Source organism: Hermetia illucens, chromosome 5 (assembly GCF_905115235.1).
Source record: "Hermetia illucens chromosome 5, iHerIll2.2.curated.20191125, whole genome shotgun sequence".
NCBI lineage: Eukaryota > Metazoa > Arthropoda > Insecta > Diptera > Stratiomyidae > Hermetia > Hermetia illucens.
In genome coordinates, this window is record NC_051853.1 from 46770858 (window position 1) to 46787962 (window position 17105).

A 17105-nucleotide genomic window follows, 5' to 3' on the forward strand; every position below is an offset into this window, starting at 1 on the left:
CTGTGTTGTAACCTCGGAACACTTCGCGGGTCTTCCGCTGCAATCCGCTGGGGATGCCCAGAAGTCCCGAAGTACAGTATCCGGATCCACATAGCCTGACAACACTGAACGCTACAGCATATTTAATGTAGAAGTCCATGGAAAGGTTTAAGAGTGCATTGAGGGCATCTGCCGGGAATGCAAAGCCCAAGTAGCAACTGCACACGCGGCTCTTTGAATTCTATTAAACTTGGTTCCAATTTATTTGATGCTCGCCATCCACCACACAATAGAACCATACGTTAGGGCGGGATGAAACACGGCTATGTACATCCAGAGAACTATCCTCGGCCAAAGACCTCATTCCCCTACAAACGTTTCTTGCAGGCGTAGAAAACTATACAGTCCTTCTTAACTTTGTTTTATGTCCAGTCTTCAATTTAACTTAGTAACCAGGAATAAAAATGGAATGGGAAAGAAAATAATACGAAAGAAAGAACTGTGTATGCTGCTGCTATACTCCACAAAAAAACCTCTTTTATAGAAACCGAATATTAACCCAAGATGTGCTGTGAGGAATATCCGATTCCTTGATCTAATGACGCTTGTTTAGTGCAGAGATTGAAGGCATTTGACCGCTAGGAAACATTAATTGCAACCCACGAATGATCAACGACCAGTTGATCTTACTCTCTTTACTACCTACACGCCATAGACAGGTCAACCCAATGCCGAAAAAGACACCTTTTTGGTAGCTACTTGATATGAAAACCCGTAATGTTCCCAACGACTATGTCGTCATTGCAGGTGATCTCAATGGCCATGTCAGCGGAAAAACAGAATACAATCAGTGGTATGTGAGTATAGCACACGCAATGATTGGTTCCGTCGCTTTAAAGACGATGATTTCGATGGTGATATCTACGTGGATGAAGGCCGCGAAATTGCTCAATGGGGATCCGCGCCAAACGCAGGAATAGTTTGCTTCAGTATTAGGAGTTACCCGCCAAGCCATTTCCAAACGACTGTAAGTGTTGGAAATGTTCCAAGAAACTTGAATTCCTTATGATTTGAAGCCAAGGGCGGCTGGCTGGGCGTGGTTTTTTCGTCTGTGAACAACTGCTCCAGCGGAAAAAGGGAGGGTTTTCTTCATTGCATCGAGACGGGTGACGAAAAATGAATTTATTACAGCACTCCAAAGAAAAGAAAGTCATGAAAACTGCTGGGCCCTGTTTCTACGTCGTCGGTTCGGCCGAATATAAACGCTGCGAAGGTTAAGCTGTGTGGTTGGTGGGGCCAGGGCTGTGTTATCTAATATGAGCTGTCGAAACCGAACAAAACCATCTTTGAGGAACGGTATCGACTTTAACTGATGCGACTGAGCCGAGCAATATGCGAAAATGAGCCACATTACAACGTTGGGCCTCATCTTGCCAAACCCGTTAAAACTTACATAGAGACACTTACATGGGAAGTCTTACTTCACCCGCTATATTCCCCAGATGATGCGCCTTGGGATCATTACTTGTTCCTTTCGATGACACACGGTCCGACTGATCAGCAGTCTCGATTATATGAAGTCACCGAGAAATGGCTTGATTTGTGGAAAGCCTTAAGAGACGAACACTTTTATCGTAACGGCATTCGATCTCTCCCGGGAAAACGGAAAAAAGTTGAAGCTAGTTATGGGCAATACTTTGAATAATATGTAACTGTTTTTTTTCACAATAAAATTGCATTTTTATAGAAAAAAACAGCGTACCGATTTCGATTACGATTTCGTGAAAAAAGAAAAGGAATGATCTCACTTACGTGACTGGCGACCATTACAATAAGTGATTCATCAACTTGCCTTTGGAATGACGATTTCCAAATGAAGGTCATGAGAAGAAACGCCTCTATTATAAGTTTCTCGTTGAGAAAACGAACACTTAACAAATTTATAAGAACGCGAACCGTAAAGCAAGAACAGCTTAGGTCGCTAGCCGATCAGCCCACAACAAAATTTTTTTACGATAAACTGAACACTTAAGAAGGCGAGAGAGATCTGTAAAGGAAGTCCTACGGTATATTCAGATTATCGCTCGATTTTTTTGAGCGCACTCTTGATAACCCGCATTAGCGACATCGTTCAAATGTCCAAGCCCGGTTTGTCAAGGTTTGTGAGAAGCTTCGTTTTGTCTATATTGTATTTCTGGATCTTGAAATGGCGTTTTACGCAAATTCACCTGGTATGCACTGCGACAACACTTAATACCAGAGGGGTTTGCACGTTGCGTCTAATTGCTCTACGACGATCTGAAGACCGAACTTTAAAATGTAACAGATATACCAAAATCGTGTCGTGTTCCCAACGATGTCCATCAAGGAAGCGCCCTGCACACTAAGCTGATCTTGAGCAACTCGCCCAAAACTGGGGTCATGAATAGAGTCAAGTTTTTGACCAAAGGTCAACTGTGCCATAAAGTTACTTCATGGTCGGTATAACCTGGCTGAGGAAGCGTAACTGGTACATAACATGCTATGATCCGAAATGGAATCATCGACGATCGATATGCAGTCGCACTCACCGTAGAGAAATTATAGAGCTATTTAGAAAATATGATTAGTCAATCCGTCCTGGTAAGAACTCACTAGCTAAAATAGGTCTGAACATCGAAGTCGATGGGAAACGGACCAAGGACGACAAAAACAGCGATGGCTTGATACGGTAGATATTAGTTTAGGAGCCTCTCAACTCCACTCGGGCTAGACCTGCCACCAAGAGAAATGGCGACCACAATTGAACGGGATAAGGCTAAAGAGAATTGGCAGATACTTTCCTTTAGCTCCATTCATTACCGCTCTCATTTTATTTGGGTATCAGTTAAGCTATGATGTACTACTTAGTGTATGTATTCTATAGCATAGTTCAAAGCTTTTATTTTTAGGTTATACCTTATAGCAAAATCAACGAAAATCAAATTAAAATTATGTCGGAAGAAGAAAAATTTGATTCTATGAAGATGGGCACAACGGCAAGGTAGATTTATTACGGAGCCGAATAAGAAAGCGATTTTGAACAACCGTTGCACTTCTTCATTTGAGTTTGTTTCGTCCCAAAGTACTCTGATGACACCGCGGAGATAGGTGTTAGAAAATTTGGAACTTTCAAGTAACAATGGCAGTCACTATCCATACAAAAGCACACAGAGAAGATTAGCGCGAAATAACATCAACTTAATGCTGGCATTGAAGTGTCTAAATTTTCAGAGAAACAAACTGTATAGAAACGGCTGAGAAAAGGATTAACCCTAAATTAGGCCTTCCACCGTTTGTTATCATTAAAAGAAACGGTCGATTGGATGTTCAAGATTTGTTCAAAATTGGTGCCTCGACTCCGGAAATATTTCATTTGGCTATGTGGTTAAGTCGTAGTTACAAAAGGTGGAGTCGATGCTGTGGGACTTATAACGATAAAAAAGCCGTAGTAGTGTTTCAGAATCCGATAAATGTAGAGGGTACCTATAAAACCGTCACACAATTCTGGCAGCCACAAAATAATGCAAAATTATCACAAATCGATTTTTTTAGAATAATGTAGGTGGTAATAAGTCTTTGAATATTTTCCTGTGATTAAAATTATTTCAAAAATGGTTGGTTATTATGGATCGACCAAAAGAAATCAATTGACGTAGCGATGCTAAAACTAAAAATAAATCATCTGAATCTTGTTTCGTTTCTTCCTCAGCGTGTGGCTGTAAGACATTGCACATCAACTTGAAAGTACTTCAAAACGTACCACTTTCAGTTTTCGCTATGTAGTGATCTACACTCAGCCCAATAAGCGCTACGAGGAAGGAAAAGATGGATCTCATAATTGGTTCTACGTCTAACGATTGACGTGAAGCCTAAGAAGAAGGATACATGACTACGAATAAACACAAATTTTCCTAACATATAGTAATTGAAAAAATACCCACAAGAAAATGAAAATATGTAGGTCACATGGTAAAAAAAAATCGATTGGTATCCCTCAATTGATGATTTGACAACAAGCAGAGGAAGACCGATAACAACTTATAAAGTATGAAATAATAACAGCGTGCGGTAACATATACTGCTGAAGAGAATACATAATTGGCTAATAAATTCAAAAGCATATAAATAAAAAAGCAAACATGAATTACAACTGTGGCATGGACATTTTGAAGGAATTTTAAGTATCACTGCCCAAAAAACAGCGTATTTCTTGTAAATAAAGGATATCAATGTGCTCAAGAAAGAATAAAGTTGGTAAGCCTGAAATTGTGCAGTTCTTGCAGCTTCAATAAGTTTGCACCTCCTCAGTATTGTGAAATCGTGGAAATTGGTTTTCATCGGATATACCCAAAATTAAATTTGCGAAAAGTCTCCCAACTCCACGTGGAGTTCCCAAATGACCAAGAATATAAAAAGAGCAAATAAATATAATAAATATCTATATTATACATGTTCCTCTTTAATATTTACCGCCTAAAATGAAAACACGATTGTCAACATATATTAACAATTATTTGTTGGCCATTTGTTGGCTTTTATCATCAACATGTGCTAACGACACAAAAGTTGACAATTTTCCATTGGCATTAGCACATACTACGATTAAGGGCAATCACTTCACTTAGATGTTTATGAACCTTGGGGTCTTCCCAACAGAACAGAGACTTTTAGTCGGTTGATCGCCGCATTGATAAATGTAATGTTGAAGGCTTTGGACACTTCGTATAGCCGGATGTCCCCGCTCCAATGGCACCGACTTTAATTTTACTCATCTGCCATTAATAAGTTTAAACATCAAAAACCTAAGAATAAGTTGATCAGAGAACGGAAGTGATAATAGTTTATTTACGTAAAAGAACGATTCCGTTGCTAAGCTATGTAGTGGAACTCAATTGACCGATGAGTAAGGCGGTCTAAAATTAACTGATACAGACAAGCCGACGATTAGATTTTTTCAGGAAAAGGCAATGGATCTTTCACTGTCTGCGTTTTTAAAAAAACCACCTTCCAAATCAGACCAAAAACCGATCGCTTAACTGTTAAATAATGCAGAACAAAAGTATCAACTCATTCCGAGAAAACTATATGTCACGAAGCCATAAAAGAAGCTTAGAATGCTTGGAGAACGATATGCCCATTTTTCCATGAGAAGTCAAACGACCTCCTGACCCAATATAAAGCTGCATGCAATTTCGAAACACCATGTACATAAACGTTCCTGCCTTACAGAGGAGATCAAAGAATCGAAGGAATGAATCCTCGAAACCTACCCCCAAGTGTGATGTAAAAATTATACTTGAAGATTCTAATAACTAAGTAAAGACACAGCCCGTTTACATAACTGTGCCAATGGCAACGAATTACAGATCATCCAATTAGCAGCATTACACGAAATGATCGTACAAGCATTTGATTTAAACCTTCCAGACAAATTTTACCAACAAGTTAGCAGGATGACGCTATATACACCTCGATGATCATCCTGCCGAGACAAAAGGGGGGAATATTCCAGCGTTACGTTATTTTAATGAACTACTCAACAGCCAGAATATCGCCGAGTTGGAGGTCCCGCCAGCTTAAGATAATGGACAAATGCTGCCATCACCAAGAATAAATTGCCAGAATTCGATGAAATTACAACCGAACTGGTCAAATAACTACACCAACCAGTTCATCAGCGTATTTTCAAGGTTTGAGGCAGCACATGAACGTCTAATGATTTGCAACTAGACATTATGCACCCTATACAAAAAGGGGACATTCCTCAGTGCAACAATTATAGAGGCATAACCTTGTTGAGTACCATTTGCAGGATATTCTCTATTACCTTACGTGTTCCGCCAACTGAAGACAATAGGCAAATACTGCCATCACCAAACATGGGCGAAACACTCCATATAATGCATCAGCTTAACAATTATAATCCGCCAAGGCCAAGAATGTGACAGTCGAACGGGTTAAATATGGAGGCGACCAAGTCGACGAAAAACAGTTGAAATATGGCCTTTTTGTAGGCTTCAAAACGCCATATGAAAGTATAACCAGGGTAAAACTTTACAAGATCGTGAAAAAATTTGGCGTATCGATGAAATTAGTGGGATTTAGGGGAATCAACCTAGAAGACTGTAACCAATGTGTAAGGTAAAATTGAAAGTAGCAAGATCACTCTTGAGATCTTTCATTATCGATAATGGTCTTACGCAAGAATATGCTCTACCACGCATTTTTTCCAACTTGACCCTTGAAAAAGTTCCCTGTGATACTGACGCCATTGTATTGGTAATACTAGGATGTACATGGCGCTTAAGATCCGAATCCGCGCAATATGGTCAGTCTGACTCATAGCCAAGCGGCCATTACCGCCAATACCCAATAGCAACATCCTCCAGGCTGGGGAGCAGTGCAGGGACGCGCTGAAAAGTCAGGACGATACGCTCAAAGTCACCCTCCTCTGAATTCACGGTCATAGAAACAGGCGCTCTTATCCGCTCTTGGTAATCTCTTGATTGGTGCAGTTTGCTTACCGCTGGAAGCTGTGAAAGGGGGAATCTACTCACACTTTTGATAGCCACCAACTGCAGATCGCGAATGCTCATTACCTGCAATAAGTCAATGAAGATCTGAGCCTCCTATAACAATATCCGATTGCGAGCTCTTGGGTCTGTAAAAAATACGTACAATCTGTACGACGGTTTGAACGGAGCACTGGTCTATAGGAGATCGTGCCGCCAGACTTGGTATACCCGACAATAGATTCCCCCTCTTTAGAAAATGACTATGTTTTTTTAGGCTGAAATAGTTTCACCTGCCAAATTACCATATCCATTAAAAAAACATTTCGGAACGTTCATTTGGTTTAAATGGTTTAATGATTTAAAAATTGAATTTTCACAAGGCGTCGTGAAGGGATCGGGTTTTTCAAGTAATCAATCAGTTTTTAGAAAAATTTATGCGTGAATGGACAATCCTTCAAGTTACTTTACGTTTTGGCAGCAATAGTAACAAGCTATATAGAAAATTCTGACATTTTTCCCTGAACGGAATGGATTTGCACTGATCGGAATTCGAACCTTGGTCACGTTGGATATTCGACAGTATCTCTTCTCTTGTGACTTGATTAGAATTTGAAATGGCACAAGATTCTAACGCAATCGTATATTATCAATTAAGATTGTAGTTAAAGTTTAAAAAATGTTAGCTCACATTGAAATGGTCCTCACAATTTAAACCTGACTCCAAAGAAACTGGATTCCATCGGCCGATGGCGATCCACTTCTTCCGAAAATCTCCCTTCGGAACAGCCAAAACAGCTTTTTGCAGGGTTTTTGTGGAGTTATTTGTACAGCAAGGCACTAAACAATATCGTCCTCCGAATTTCACGCGGGAAATTAATTTTTAGTTTTATATTTTTATGAGTAACTGCCAGTTGCCAGGTTACTCAAGTTCCTTGGCTCGAGTTGCGACGCCACACAACACGACGCGTGCTGATGACTTTTTTTTTCAAAAACAGTCTTCGAGAGTTTTGTTAGATTGCACCATAGAAGTGATATCCGTCATTAGTGAAAATAAGGCGGAGAGTCTATTCGCATTGAGGAGAAGAGGAAGAAGTCCTTAGGGACTTCCTTTGCGATTGACCAGTTCTAGCTAGAGCGTAGTTGCGAGCAATAGGTAAATAATTCTATGAGAACCTCAAAAGAGATCTGATTCTAGGTTGGAGAGCTACTCGCCTCCTTCGTAAACGCTAATTGCTGGTTCTGAAGGCCTGGCAGGAGTTTGCTTCTTCTTCCTACAGCAATCATGACCTTAGGAGCTGTGGCATTAAAACAGCGTAGCATATTGCTATTTGGGCTCCTCAGAGCGGCTTCTAATGCCTACCCTACCTGAAGATATATATGTATGCGGTTTTTAAGCACAGGAGGAAATTGGCGAATGTTGATGATTGCATATTTTAATGAGTTGAGTGAATCAGGGACGAAACAACGCCACGTATGACGTAATAGGTAAAAACATCCCACTGATTTCTTAATTTTTTTTTAGACAATTTCCCAAACTAAGCGTTGTTTACATCGATTTCATGAAATTCAAGTCAATGTTAAAAAATTATAAAATCTGACAGACATTGCAACTGTTTTGTCCAAGAAATAATCTCTTCCCCCAAACAAAAACATTTGCGAACAATTTATTCAAAATAACTTTTTCGCCAAACATTTTATTGCAAAAAGTGTTGTGATTTCGAATACATTCCAGTACAACAGCGAGCAGTACCCAAAATCCTTGACTGACGCCATCTCGCCGTACACGCGCACGCACACTTGTTCGCTTGTTTTCGCCACACACATAGTCACACAACACACGCCAGCCGTACTTTGGACGTGTGAGTAGTTTGCTTGGATAGCGAAAGTAGGCTAAAAAATGACTCGGACAATGGCAACCAATCACAACACGCGCTCGTGCCGAAACGCTCGCTCTCGTACGAGCGTACGTAAATACGTCCGCGTTCTCTTATCGTGAAGACACGCCGATTACGCTCGGGACTCGTACGCTAAACAGGCGTTGCCAGTCTCAATTCAAATCCTATTGATTCTACGACTTCCGAGATTATTGTCTTAGACCGGCGAGAAGTGGATGGTCCATTATATAATGTGGGACAGAGGCTGCAAAAGGGACTTCGATTTAATGTGCTTTTGAAGCGGTTAGGGTTTCGTAGACCCATAAACAATTTGCAGAGAACAACGGTACGGTTCACTTGGAAAGTGAATTCAACCTGTTGACATCGGAGCTGCTAGGCGAAGTTACAAGTTCTTCTGTTTCAACAAAATCTTAGGCCAGAAAGCTTAAGGCTTGGGGATTTCCTGGTATTGTATCGACTGAACGTTATCCCTAAAAGTAAGAGAAATGGCACTAGAAAAAGTACGCGAAGAATTGGAACAAAATCATGCTCACAAGATACTTATAGAATTACATCACCCGCAGTTGCAGATTGGGGAAAAGTGAATCAGAAAACATTTTGGACTGGAGCAATCAGTTATTAAACCGAACTAAGTGACGCATTAATGCGCTTTAGTGTATTTTTTTACAACGCAACGTCTAGACTAGACTAGAACTCATGCGATTGCCTTTTCACTGTTATCTGTGTTGTATATAACACATAATAAATTAGAAAGACACTGGCAGTAGCCATTACGTTTGTAGATATTTCTGTGCAAGGAATTCATATATTATTTTGACGAAGATGCGGCAAGATAATAGTCATGAGTAAATGGCAGCTGAAAACAAAACATTTCTCCAGAGATGGGATCCAGCCATAAAGTGCATTCGGTCACCTGATGAGTTTTTTTAAAAACTTCATGAAGACGCAACTTGAAGAGGATACAGTCAGCACTGATGAAGGGAATAGGTTTCCCCAAATATCAATTGCGAATTGCGAAAAAAATAGTGGAACTCGTCCAACTGGGTACCTCTTATAAGAGGACGCTTTCGATTCCCTGACCTAGTTCTATAGGATTTATTTTATTTCAAATTTCTATTCTGGCTAAAAGTCTCCTTTCAACGGACAGCATTCGGGAAAAAACACATACAGTATGTAACGTTTCCACCCAGAGCAGATGAGACTCTTTAGTCACTCTTTTATATATAATTAGATCCAAGTGAAAACCGCCTCCGCCCTAGTTTAATTCAATTCGATGTAGTGCTGACATTTGATGCAAAGCGGCAGCTTTGACTTACTGTAACTTTATTAATAATAATAGAATTTCCAACAAACTTCTAGGAATGATGTTTCCTATTAAAACTTATCATACTGCAATTTTACGCACTGGAACTGGACTGGGTAGAAAAAGAGGGATTCGCAGTAAATTTTGTTAATATAACAATAACATAACTATTAACATAGCATGCTGGTCCCAAGTCCATGTAAAGGAGGAGTGTTTGAGGCAACGTACTTTGCACTATCCTCATTAAAGCAAAAATAAAATGACCTCTTTCAGTGACAGGTCCCGCGACAAGTCGACCACGAAAATGAATCCAATGTCATTAAAAACAACAAGCCTCGGAAAAATGCTAGGACGTCCCCCTCAGTCGACGCGGCAGGACGGGCCCCAGTCCTGTCAAAAAATGGACAAGGGTTCTTGACGCATGGACGGCGTCAGGACATGAGTCAGTCCGAGCCAAACAAGTACGTGTCTGGACGTTAAATATTAGCACCCTAACTGGAAAGACCGAGGAACTCGCAAGAGCCCTTCGAAAAAGGCGCTAAGCGGGATAAGATGCTCCTACTCTGGGCAGGAACTCTCCCCCTCTTGCACCACTGTGCTGTTGTATTTTGACAAGCCGGGCAGAAGTGTCTCATGTCTTTGGAACGGATATCAGAGTATTAACTGGAATATTCCGACAAAGAATAATCAACATCTCAATGCAGTGTTGCACGGAGGCTTCCGATAAAAAGAAGGCTTTCTATATGCAACTCAATGCAGTCCAGGAGAGACTTCCCAAATGTGATCATGATGGGTGATATAAATGCCAAGATGAGCTCTGATAACTCCTTTCTCGGGCATACGTTAGAGAAAAATGGTCTTGCTGACCATAATAATACTAACGAAAAGTTAAACTATTTAGCCGACCGTTTGGCTGACATTTTGAACACCTCGTTGGAAAATATTGATAAGCATTTGGCCGTCATTACAAATACTCTTTCCTCTGACAAAACTAGCTGCGCCGCAAAAGGGTAACAAGATCGTGGAGAGGCAAACCGGTACGTGTGTGGGTTAAAACGCCCGACTGACGATCGGCGGGCGAGGTAGTGAGCGAGAATTGCAAACGCATCTTTAAAGTTTCAAATTTACATCTTAAAGTTTTTCCCGACCAGAGTTGAACTGATGGTTGCCGTTCCACTGGCCAGTACGTGTATGGGGTTTTCAGTCCAATAGTTGGCCGGATGGACTGTGGATTGTTCAGGCGTAATCTTATAGACCTGCCGGATTGTGTATGGCCGCCTTCAAGTAGAGTTGGCTAATATCAGGAAAGTGATATCACTTTAAAGTGTAATATCACATCATCCGTGTCCGGATAGCTGAATCGTTAGAGCACATGGCTGTAGTACGGAAGGTCGCGGTTCAAATCTCGCTGGCGGCAGTGGGATTTGTATCGTGATTTGACGTCGGATACCAGTCGACTCAGCTGTGAATGAGTACCTGAGCCAAAATCAGGGTAATAATCTCGGGCGAGCGTAATGCTGAACACATTGCCTCCTACAGTGTTCTGTAGTGTACCGTTACGATTCTGAATGAAGTGCTCTAACATACTTCAAGGCCCTGATTCAATATGGATTGTTGGGCCAACGATTACATATTTATCGGCTGCCAAGTGGTTAATATTTGATATTGGTGTTATGTCATGTGTAGGATTAGGGTAGTAAAGGTAATGTTTGCGATATTACTTTATAATACTTTCCCTCAAACGCGATGTGATATCACATAATCTACTAATCGCGCATCTCTACTTTGAAAAAGTTCTGAATAATCCTTTGACCGCTGCAAGAAGGGGCAGACGGCTTGGTTTGAGCTTTAGTACCGCGGGAAGTGCAGCGTAGTGTACGCGATGAAAAAAGAAAAGTTGCTACTGCCCTAGTCAGCGAGACAGTGGCTGCCGTAAATAATTAAATAATACCAATTTCGTTGTCGTGTGAGGCATATTTAACCAACCGTGTAAAAATTAGTAAAGTTCCACTTCTTGCGAGGGAAAGCTGAAATCTTTATCGACAGAGAACGGTGTGGTTTCGGCTCCGGTTGCTCCTGCACTGAACACTTAAACACCCATTCCATACCATCATCCTGGAGCGACGTGCGGAGTTCAGATCTTTAATAAAAGTAATAATCGTTGGCGCAACAATCCATGTTGGATCAGGACCTTGAAGTGTTTTAGAGCACTTCATTCAAGACCGTAAGGATACACTAGGAGGCAATGTAGTCAGCATTGCATTCGACCGAGATTATTACCCTGATTTGACTCAGGTACTCATTCACAGCTGAGTCGACTGGTGTCCGACGTCAAATCACGATACAAATCCCATTGCCACCAGCGAGATTTGAACCGCGACCTTCCGTATGACAGCCTTGCGCTCTAACCACTCAGTTATCCGGACAACAGCAGATCAGATCTTTGCTTCACCTGATCTTCATCGATTTCGAGAAGGTTTTAGACAACGTGCCATCCTAAGAGAAAGACACATATTATGGGCTATGGTATCCAGGCGCAGAACAGTAGATCAATGTTTTAAACCTGTCGAACAATGTTTGAGCTGGAACACATTACCACAAACCGACAGTAATGCCGCGTAAATTGGCTAAGCATCTCATAGAGGCTTATGACAAGCAGATTTATGAAGATACTTCATGTATTACCCGCCGAATCAAAATCTTAAAGAAATTTGAAAACCAAAAAAGCCGTCAAATCATATTATCATTGAAAATGTATTTCCTTTTAATCATTGCCAAGCATTAGTCAGCATTGTTTGAAGAAAGTAAGCAAGTTCTACGAACAACGGTATCGTTCCTCTAATGCCGCATTTGCGATGTGCACAATCAGTTAATGTATTGCACTTAATATGAGCCGACGTTGGCAACTACTACATCATATTACGATGTCCACCGCATGGCGTAGAACATTGCAAGGTTTTACGCTACGTGAAATTTTCGTTTAGAGAGGTGAATTCAACAGCCAATCACAACAAGGCAGTAATGTGTACATGGTTGTACGCATACAATTGTTTAGTGAACAGAATTGAAACCTTTTAATGCAATGTTAAAGATCCTCTACAAAAAATCCTACTTTGGTTTAAAAAATACAGCAATTCAAAATATTTCTAGGATTCGCATAGCCGTTACGATAGCTGTGCTGTGTTTTTATCGATTTTCCGAATTGGCTTCATTTTTTGGAATCTTAAATGAATTAACGTTTGCATAAAATTATCTTAACCTGTTTCATATTGACCCTGCAGTTTTTCATATAAAGTTTCAATTATTCGTTCAGCGCCCCGTAAAGGATAATTGAAAATTTCTTCAGCCTTTTTCCTGTTCACAAGCGGGGTCGGCTCGACATGATCGGTTTCTCCATTTGGCCCTATCAAATGCCTGAACTAGATACAATCTCGAGGCTTTTAAATCTCCATGCAGCGTCTGAACGTTGTTTCTGCCAGCCTTTCGATTGTTAGCGCGAATTACGTGATCATACCATTGAAGACGCCTCTCTCGCAGTTTTTCATGATCGTGCAAACTCCATATCGATCGCGGATATCCTCATTTCCGATGTGATCTAAACGTCTCACGCCACTAGTTCGACGCAACATCTTCGTTTCCATTACCGCAAGACGCCGTTCATTGACTTTTACAGTCGGCCAACACTCAGAACCATGAAGAGCGACAGGACGGACGACATAGCGGTAAATTTAAGATTTGAGACGTTCGTAAATACGCCAATCACAAAAAACACCAAGTGTGGAACCCCACTTCATGCTGCGTCAATGAAGCAATTTCATAACGCAGTTCTCCATTGGCTGATTGCGTTCACCCGAGATATCGCACAGTTCTGGGCTGCCGCTGACAGTCATTGTGCCTGTTTCATGGGGATCGGTCGTCAAAAATTCAGTTTTATTCAAATTCAATCTAAGACCGTGTTGCATGAGGCGATCATTCCATTTTTGGATATGTTGCTCGAGATCATTTTTGCTATTAGATGCTCGGAAAACATCAACTGCATAAAGCAGTGTATGGGGCGCTGGATGTCTCGTGTGACGGTGTCCATAACAAGAACAAAGAGGACTGGTGCGAGAGCGCTTCCTTGATGAACACCAACAGAAACACGAAGCGGTTTTGATGCACCCGCCACACTTCAGACTTTACTTTTCAGATCGTGAACCCAGCGCATAAGTTCTTCTGGAACTAAGTGTTGTCTTCGAGCATACCAGATCAGTTCGTGTGGTACACGGTCAAACACTTTCTATAGATCCAGAAATGCAATATAAAGAGGGAGATGCTTCTCATGGTGTTTCTCCATGAGCAACCGCGCAGCTTGTATTGTGCCAGTAGTTTCACAGTTCTTGACAAATCTGGCTTGATTTTAACGATTTGGCGAATACGGTTGTCAAGAATACGTCCAAAAATCATCATGATATCTGACAGTAATCGGATCGGACGGTATTTTGAATATTCTGCTGGACTACCTTTCTTTTTCCATATTGGAACTGTGGTACTTTCTTGCTAACAAATGGTGTTCTCCCTTCCTGAATAACCCGAATAAAGAATTCACTGAGCCACAGTGTTGGCTCCCAGCTCTCCTCTTTCCTGAGCTCAGATGCGATGTTGCCAGGTCCTGTGGGTTTCCCCGATTTCATACATTTTATTGCCTCCTCGACTTCAGTTGTGCTGACAGTTAAGTCCTTGAGTGTTTTACGTAGGTACTTGTGGTGGAGACTTAATCCTACGGTCTTCTTAACACATGGCTTGATTTTGTGACCACAATCAGAGCCCCGCTGTGACAAGCAACAACGGTACCAGTCTATACCAAGTGCATGACTTAGTATTCATACTGGTGGATGCAAGACATACCTAAATCTCTACCGAACTAAGGAGTACGACACCCGTGTTGAAACGCAACACCACGCCGAGGCCCGAAGGTCCCTTCTCGCTTGAGCATAACCACAGCCCCCATAAAACTCCCACTAGGGGGCCTACCGCAAATAGCCGAGCTGTACTCACATACAACGAAGTATGAGAGTCCAGGAGCTATCCCGTTTCCCATGGTACCAGTATACCCCTGGTAAGGTTTCGTGGCCAATTACCACTTCAGATGAGTCCCCAATGTCCAGATGAGTCCAAATGTCGGCAATGATTGTGGAAGTGGAGGATGAGCAAATATTTCTATCGAAAAGTGTTCTCGCCATCTATCCGTCGCGGCTGGACGGTTGGTAAGCAAAGTACGGTTCTTGTCATTAACGCAACAGAAGTGTTCGCTATTCTGTGTGCGTTCCTTTCGGCTTTTGGCAAGTCGATACAGATCTCTCTCGCCAGCTTGTCGTAAAGATTCTTGTAATGACCCGCTCGGGTCTTCCACAGTCGTAATGGCTGCTAATCCCGTGAGATCCTTAAAGAATAATTGAAAATGTATTTTTGAAACGGAATATTTCTATTGCCGCACTGTTCCATCATTCTCTTTCGCGGTGTCCCCATAAACGACACAGACAGGGCCAGTAGATAGGCAAATTCGATGTCGCACCCCATCTCTATTTTCCGCAAACTTTCATGAACTATGATTTGAATCAAAGAATCACTGTCACTATTTGTTTTTACGGCAATCGTTAATGGTATACGTAAAATGCTACGTTAAGTGCCTTACGCTAAGTGACACTTCATTATGCGCATCGTAAATGCGGCATAAAACCTCGATCGCGTAGATAACATCGACTTGCTTTCTCACCCAGATGTGGACCTCGGTCACATGACCCAGGCCAAAATTAGAATAAAGCAGGAACCAATTAAGCGATAAAAGAACTAACCACAATGTCAAATGCGTCCTGGTAAACTTATCAGTAACAAGAGGTTTGCCAGTGCAGACGAACCCAACCCCGGCAGCTCCTAGCCAGTCATGTCTTCTCCTTTGAGCCGAATAGCTCAGCATTCCTGCGTAGTTGGGCTAATTGAATACTGCGATCACTTCATGTTATTATCTTTTCTCTCAGGATTTTCTTCAGATATACTTCGGCTTCCACTCCAGCAAAGGACAAAGCGGAAATTTGACGTTAACGCCCCCGTGACATTCGCATCAGAGGCGGTTTTATTCGGCAATTGCAGACGATCGGGTTGGCGTGACATTTTTTGCGTTTTCATCGAAGCTAATAGCGCAGTTCAAATTGTAATTGTGGGAAACCAACTATTCGTTCAAATAGTGAACAGTCGGCTGTCGACAACCTGCGCTGGGGCATTATCCGCAATTGGACATTGGACTCGGGGAAAGCATCCGCCTTGAAGCACCCCAAGCGAGTTAGGAACTGACGTTAGAAATCACTTGACATGTCGCCTTGACAATGTTGTCATGTAAACTCGCTCACTCGGTTCCCCGTGCGACTAAATTAAAAACCACCAAGCACAATCCCCCATTGCCCATCGAAGCGTTTTACTCCCCCAAACAAAATCGATCACGCATCAACAGATTTCAGAAACGAAACGCCTCCGTAAAACCAATCGACCATAAATAAGAGCCAAATTCTTCTGCCACCCGAACCCAATGGCAAATCGTCCGACAAGGCCATCTCCGATTGTCAATTTTCCATGACCAGAACATTTTCACTCATTTTCGCGGATTTTACCAAAAGCGGGAAACTGACGGAGCGTCCCAGGCACAACACAGGTTGGAAGTACAATAACCTTGCGCGCTGAGCGCGCCCATTTCAATGCACCCATTAATTCCTTCGGGAGAGACAAGGCAAGAAAGCGCGGAAGGAAAAATGGCTGTTGGTGCATTGATTGCGCCATTCAGAGGGAAAAATTTCCCCCTCCGACACTGACAAACTTTTGTCATCGGATTACACCACAAAACAGACTATCACATCGCTTGATTTCGCATCACAATTGCGGCGGACATTTCACTTGATATCTTAGGACTAACAAAATAATTGATTGATTTACCTTAAAAGAATGAGAACTGCTTTTTCCCGCGATTTATTTCACTGTAATCGCGACGAGTTAAAAACATGGCAGCCGAAAAAATTGACACCTATCGTATTGCCCGAAGTGAATTTTACGCGAAAGTTGTTGGGGCTTTCGTTCAGTTGATGGTTCGTTCAGTTAAGTCAATGAAGCTAAGTTATGCCGCGTTTTGATCTGATTTGAGTAATTCCAACTGATTTACAAAATTCAAATGTTGCGTTAAGAACGGGAGATCCTTAGAATCATTGAAACTTGGCATGATCTTTGGCATTTTGGCATCAGATTTGGTCTAATTAGAATCAAATGCACCGCATTGTCGGGTTTTATTTGATTATTCCTAAATTGTAAATGTTAACTCAATAACGTTGAATTATATAAATAAGCATACGAAACTCGAGTCATATTTTA

At 41.6% G+C, this 17105-nt stretch overlaps 1 protein-coding gene across 1 annotated transcript in view; it reads right to left on the bottom strand.

Moving 5' to 3' along the window:
* LOC119657441 overlaps nucleotides 1-16778 on the bottom strand; it is a 68258-nt gene extending 51480 nt beyond the window's left edge. Inside the window, exon 1 of the mRNA XM_038064349.1 lies at nucleotides 16677-16778. The gene's annotated coding sequence lies outside the window, so the exon portion shown is untranslated. The remainder of the gene's footprint in view (nucleotides 1-16676) is intronic.
* Nucleotides 16779-17105: the final 327 nt, after the last annotated feature.